This window comes from Pteropus vampyrus, unplaced genomic scaffold, assembly GCF_000151845.1.
Source record: "Pteropus vampyrus isolate Shadow unplaced genomic scaffold, Pvam_2.0 Scaffold331, whole genome shotgun sequence".
Taxonomy (NCBI): Eukaryota; Metazoa; Chordata; class Mammalia; order Chiroptera; family Pteropodidae; genus Pteropus; species Pteropus vampyrus.
The window spans coordinates 242,600-249,176 of record NW_011889112.1 but is presented as its reverse complement, the minus strand read 5'-3'; the positions used below and the strand labels follow the sequence as shown (position 1 = coordinate 249,176).

Below are 6,577 nucleotides of genomic sequence, written 5' to 3'. Positions count from 1 at the left end.
ACAAAACAGACTTTAAAACAAAGGCTATAACAAGAGACAAAGAAGTAATCTCCCATCTGGGTATTTATCTGAAGAAACCCAAAACACTACTTTGAAGGGACGTGTCAATACACATGCTCATTGCAGCATTATTTACAATAGCCAAGATATGGAGGCAACCTGGGTATCCATCAGTGGATGAATGTATAAAGAAGAGGTGGTATATGTACAATGAAATATTTCCCATTTATAAAAAAGAATGAAATCTTGCCATCTGCAACAACATGAATGGACCTACAGAGTATTGTGCTGAGTGGAGCAAAGAAGACAGAGAAAGACAAATGCCAAATGATTTCACTTATATGTGGAATCTGAAGAACAAAATAAATGAATAGACAAAACAGAAACAAACTCACAGATACAGAGAACAAACTGATGGTTGTCAGATGGGAGGGGGTTAGGGGTTGGGTGAAAAAGGAGAAGGGATTAAGATGTGCAAGTTGCCAGTTATAAAAACAGCCAAGGTGATATAAAGTACAGCATAGAGAATATAGTCAATATTATTGTAATAACTATGTATGGTGTCAGATGGGCACTAGACTTACTTATTGGGGTAACTACTTCATAAATATATAAATGTCTAATCACTCTATACACCTGAAACTAATATAATATTGTATGTCGGCTATTATTGAAAAATTTTTAAAATATATTTAAAAAAGAAAAAAGAAAATGGACTTGCCATAATTCAGTGATAGAATGTGTGTGAGAGCAAGGGTGCCTATGGTGGGGAAAGCACAGCTGAGTCACCACTGAATTATCTTAGAAAAGAGCCTGTAAAATGAGGATTATAGGCTCGTCTTTGCATAGAAAGTTTTTTCAAGGAAATGTACATGGCAAGAATGCAACTAGCCCAAGACATAATTGACAAATAGTAGTTATTATTGTGATATAACTGGTATAAAATATAATAGATTATTTGTAATCATTTATATCATGTCAAATTAGTACTCAAGGCCTGGGAACTGCTCTCAGATCTTCGACTTCTAACTCAAGCATTATAATTTTCCAAAGACACTTATCCCATAGCTGTCTTGTCATTTTGCCTCTCCTCTGAGCTATCTCATGTGTGCTTTCCTGGATAATCATGTGGCCTGAGTACCCTCTACTGGTGATGTTTCTTCTTCTTTAGTAATTTGACACTTGAGGCTGTAATCATTCTGCCTCCATACACTGTCTCAATCATCTCTGAATCCAGTGCCTTCCACAGTACCAGGCACACAGTAGGTCCTTGGTAAGTGCTCATAAATGACCAAATACTTTATACATAGTTGTCCTCAGTGAAAACTTGTGGAACGAAAGGAAGCTGATACCATCTTTCCCCTAATAAATTGTTAAAAACGCAGAAGCTTACTAACACCTATTGGCAAGGTCACCAGGAAAATAGTGCTCTCGTTTATTATAGAAGGAGAGGAAATAGGAGTAACCTTCATGGAAAGCAGTTTGGCAACATTTGTCAAAATTACTAATGTATTTACCCATTAATACAGTGACTAAACACTGGGATATATCCCAGAGTGTGAAATTATAAATTCATTGCAGCAATGTTTGTAATAGCAGAAGATTGGAAATAGCACAAATGCCCATCAATAGAAGGTTGACTGAGTAAATTATAGTACACTTATACGTTGGACTATTATGCAGCTATAAAAAAGGAATGAGGAGGCTCTTCATATATTCCTATGAAAAAAACTCCAAGACATATTAAGTGAAAAATAAAAATAAAAAACAATGTACATAACAGCTCATAAGCTCCCATCCTTTCTCTCTCTCTCTCTCTCTCTCTCTCTCTCTCTCTCTCTCTCTCTCTCTCTCTCTCTCTCTTCTTTCTTCCTTCTCTTTTTTATTCTCTCTTGCAAAAGAGGACATTCTTTTTGTGATAAAGAGAAGTTCTAATCTGTAAATTTATAAGTGTTGGTATATACATAAAGAAACACTGTAGGAAATATAGGAAACCAAAAACAATGTTTTGAATTAAATACTTTGGAATCAATTTAGCAGAAGAATACAAAACTTGTACATTGAAAACTATAAAACATTGTTGAAAGAAATTAAAGACCTAAATAAATAAACATTCCATGTTCATGGATTCAAAGACTTAATAGTTAAGATGGCAATACTCCCCAAATTGTTCTACAGATTTAATGCAATGCCAATTTAAATGCCGGCTAACTTCTTTATAGAATTTGACAAAATGATCCTAAAATTGTACAGAAATGTAAGAGACCCAGAAGAGCTAAAACAATCTTGAAAAAGAAAAAACAAAACTGGAATTTGTCAAATTTGACAATTTTAAAACTAATTACAAAGCAATAGTAAATAAGACATTGTGGTACTAGCATAATGATGACACAGATCAATAGAGCAGAATTGAGAATCTAAAAATAAAGCCTAGCATTTATGGTCAATTGATTTTCACCAAGAGTACCAAGACAATTCAGTAGGAGAAAAGAAAATCTTTTCAACAAATACTGCTGAGACAACTGGATAGCTATGTGCAAAAGAATGAATCTGGAACCCTACTTCACACCATACACAAAAATTAACTCACAGTGGATATAGACCTAGATGTAAGAGCTAAAACTAGACAACTTTTAGAAAAAAGAGGAGACAATTTCATGGTTAGGCAATGACACCAAATGTACAAATGATTAAAGAGAAGTTTGAGCTATTAGACTTTATCAAAAGTAAACTTTTATGTTTTACAAAACACCATCAAGAAAATAAAAAGACAATCCACGGACATTGAGGAAATATTTGCAAATCATATATCTGATAAAGAATTTGTATCCAGAATATATAAAGAATTTTTATAACTGAATGATGAAAGGATAAATAATCCAATTTAAAAATGGGTTAAGGAATTAAATAGACATTTTTCCAAAAAGATGTATGAATGGCTATTAAGCACATGAACAGATGCTCAATATCATTTGTCATTAGGGAAGTGAAAATAAAAACCAACAAAAATACCTACTAAGATATCTGTAATGAAAAAGATGGACAATGACAAGTATTGGCGAAAATATTGAGAAATTGGAACCCTCATACATTAAGTGGGATTATAAAACAGTGCAGCCACTTTGGAAAACAGTTTGGCAGTTCCTCAAAATGTTAAACACAGACTTTCCTTATGACCTAACAATTCCACTCTTAAGAGAAATGAAAACATGTATGCCCAAATACTTGTACACGAATGTTCATAGCAGAATTATTCATAAAAACAAAAAAGTAAAAACAACCCAAATGTCCTCAACTGATGAATGAATAAATAAAATGTGGTATATCCATTAAAATGGAATACTATTCAGCCATAAAAAGGAATGAAGTACTGCTATACACTACAACATGGATGAATCTCAAAAATATTACGCTAACTAGAAGAAGCCAGTCACAAAACATTTTATTCCATTTTTATGAAATGTCCAAAATCTATAGAGACAGAAAGTAGATTAGTGGTAACCTAGGTCGAGGAGTGGGGAGAAATGAGAAGTGACAATTTTCTTTTGGAAACGATAAAAATGTTCTACAATTAGATTATAGTGATGGTTGCACAACTCTGTAAATGTTCTTTAAAAATTGAATTGTACACTTTCAACAGGTGAACTTTATGAAATGTAAATTATATCTAAATAAAGCCGTTTATTCCAGGGGAGGCAGGAACTGGGCAGATGGAGGACAAGGAGGGAAGGAAGACTTTTTATTATATACCTATTTATACTTTCTGCTCATCCAACATGTAACTCTTACCTATTCAAAAGCAAATTTAAAAAATCATAGGATAAAACAAAATTAAAAAGAAACCCCTGATCCTTTCCTCATTTGAGCAGAGAGAAGAGAGCTGCCACCCACTCCAACCCACTGTGAAGTGATCGCTGGATATACAGTGGGTTAGATCAAACAAGGGTAACCATAAAGAACTTTCAAAACCAATTCATTGACTGGAAGCCACGAAGCCACTGGATCTAACAGGGATATATTGCACCAATTGGCCAGATGGCAGACACCTAACTGACCCGAGGATGCCATCCCTGCTTCCCATTCTTCCACCACCACGTAGACCTGCATAAAATTCCAGAACTATCATCCAGCCTCAAAGAGGGGCAGGAACACCCCAAAGTTGACACCTGCCAGGAATAACAGAAGCTTGATAAAGAAGCTCCATTAATATATGGGGAAAAGAGGAAGAACATTTCTTGCACACCTTGGTCTGTGGACTGGGCTCACAGCCTGGACTCTCCTGCACTCTGAGATCAGAGAACAGCCAGGAGAGACAATTCTGGGAGCCTCTTTCCTGTACTTCCTCACATGCTTGTCTTGTTAATAGATGCTATATCAAGAAAGACTTTTGTGATCAAATTAATTTGAAAAACATTGGGTTAGAGAAAGTCAAAATGTTTTAACTGCAACCCTTCTCTGAGCCTTTGCTTGTGACTCTTCAAGAGGGCCTCTGGCAGGTTCAAAGCCCTTTTATGTTTTGGGGGAACATCTGGTGGGATAGAGGCCCTTCTTCATTTTAAAGTTAAGGAAAGGTAAAAGGGATCATCCCAGGTCACATGGCAAGTCTGTGAACAGTGGGAGCTAGAACTCCCGATTCCTGGCCAGGGCTGATTCTGTTGCACCAGATCAGTTTCCTGACTATTGGTCCCAGGTGACCTCTGGAAACTGTCTGGTCCATCTCTCTCAGAAATTTTATATATTCGAGCCCTTAGCTGGGGAACCTGTCTGGAGTCATGTAATCGCTGGTCACAAAAGGGAATTAGAAACAAGATACTCTCCCTGACTAAAGCATGAAGGGCAGAGCTTCAGGGAGCAGTGTGCAGATCCAGGCTATGCCACTGTGGACCTTGACACCCCCTCAAATCTGGCCTTGGGTCTCCTCTGCATGGTGATGGACTTGGATTCTCTCATCTGCTTTAGCAACCTATGTGTTGAACAAACCTTTAAAATCTGCCCTGATGAAAATTTTACTAGATAAATGATCCAGTTTCTTCAAGAAATAAAGAGCAAAGAAACATATAGTGAGAAAGAGCAGGAAGTGTTCTAGATTAAAACATACAACAAAAGGTATAATGTGGGCTGTGTTCAGGTCTTAATTTGAATGAATCAACTGGAAAAGACTTTGATTAAAAAAAATGATAAAGTCTGAACACTGGCTATTTGTGGTGACATGGTATAATGGATGGTTAGTTTTTTGGGTTTCGATTTTTAAAGAGTTTTTGTTTTTAAGAGATAAATCCTAATGTATCTACAAATCAATTTGTAGATACAATTTGTGGAACTTAAAATGAGAATCCTGCATCAGTGAAATACACTTATGTCATTTGCTTTAAAATGATCCAGTAGGGCTGGAAGGGGAAAAATGAGGGTCATGGATGTTATGAGGTGGGCTATATACTGATAATTGTTGAAGCTAGGTGATGTATGCAGGAGGGTATGTTAAACTCTCCTTTCTACTTTTGCATAAGTGTCAAATTCAAAATAAAATATTTTCAAAATGTCCTGATCAATCTGGCTTTGGGTCCTGGGGTCAGCTTGGAGTTGGGAGCAGGGGTCAGAAGAATTCCTGCCTGTGTGGCAGACCATCTAGCCTCACAGCTCCTCTCCTGGAATGCAAAACACAGATTCCCAAAGTCCCCAGACTCAGAGTACTGCATGTATGGGGATTTGGGGAGGCCCCGGGACTGCCTGAGCTTGCTCGCCTGCTGCGGGGATCATGCCCAGCAAACCCTACCCATTCCACACAGCACACCAAGCCCTCCTCGCACCCACTTCCTTGCCTCCCCAGCTACTCACACCGCTCCTCTTGGCCAGCCCGGCTCCAGCCACCTCGCCTGCTCTGGCCCAGGCCACTCATTACTCAGGATGTTTATTATTAGCCTTAGATTTGATTAGTGCCTGGCCTGCACTTCCTGGGTTTTCCCCCAACCTGTAAAATGTAAATCAGCAGCACCCACTTCTACCCCTGCGCCTGAGCAGACTGTCTCAAGGGCTGAGGTAGATGGACTTGGCCTGACTCTCCAGGAGTTCCATCAGGTGCTGTCTGCTGAGCCTCCACTGCACTCACTCTGCCTACATGGGCTCAAAGAGGAGGGGAAGGCCTGGCTTGGCCTTGGGATGAGGTCTAAATTCTGGTATGGCCCAGTTATGCCTGGTCTCCTGCTGCAGTACAGCCAGGGTGACCAGCTCTCCAGTCTCTAAACATTGCTTAGGCCATTCTTGCTCCCTTGACAATGTTTTCGTGTTTTATTGCCTGATAATCTCCTGTTCCTCCTTCAGGCTCAGTTGAGGTGTCATCTGCTCTAGGAAGCCATTCTTGCCTGCCTCAGAGCAGATTAGATGCCTGTTCTGTGCTTCCTAAGCCCTGTCCTTACCCCTATCAAAGCACTCAAGAGGCTGACACTAGAGCCAGATAGCCCGGGTTTGAATCTTGGCTCTGACACTTACCAGCAGGAAGCCCTGGTGGCAAGTTAATTAACTCTCTGTGCCTCCATTTTCTCTTTTTTAAAGTGGATATAATAATAGTTTGTTATGAGGA

At 38.5% G+C, this 6,577-nt stretch overlaps 1 protein-coding gene across 1 annotated transcript in view; it reads right to left on the bottom strand.

Annotated features, from left to right (window-relative positions):
- TNFRSF13B (TNF receptor superfamily member 13B) overlaps nucleotides 1-5,868 on the bottom strand; it is a 47,848-nt gene extending 41,980 nt beyond the window's left edge. Inside the window, exon 1 of the mRNA XM_011378119.2 lies at nucleotides 5,836-5,868. The gene's annotated coding sequence lies outside the window, so the exon portion shown is untranslated. The remainder of the gene's footprint in view (nucleotides 1-5,835) is intronic.
- Between the last annotated feature and the right edge of the window lie 709 nt (nucleotides 5,869-6,577).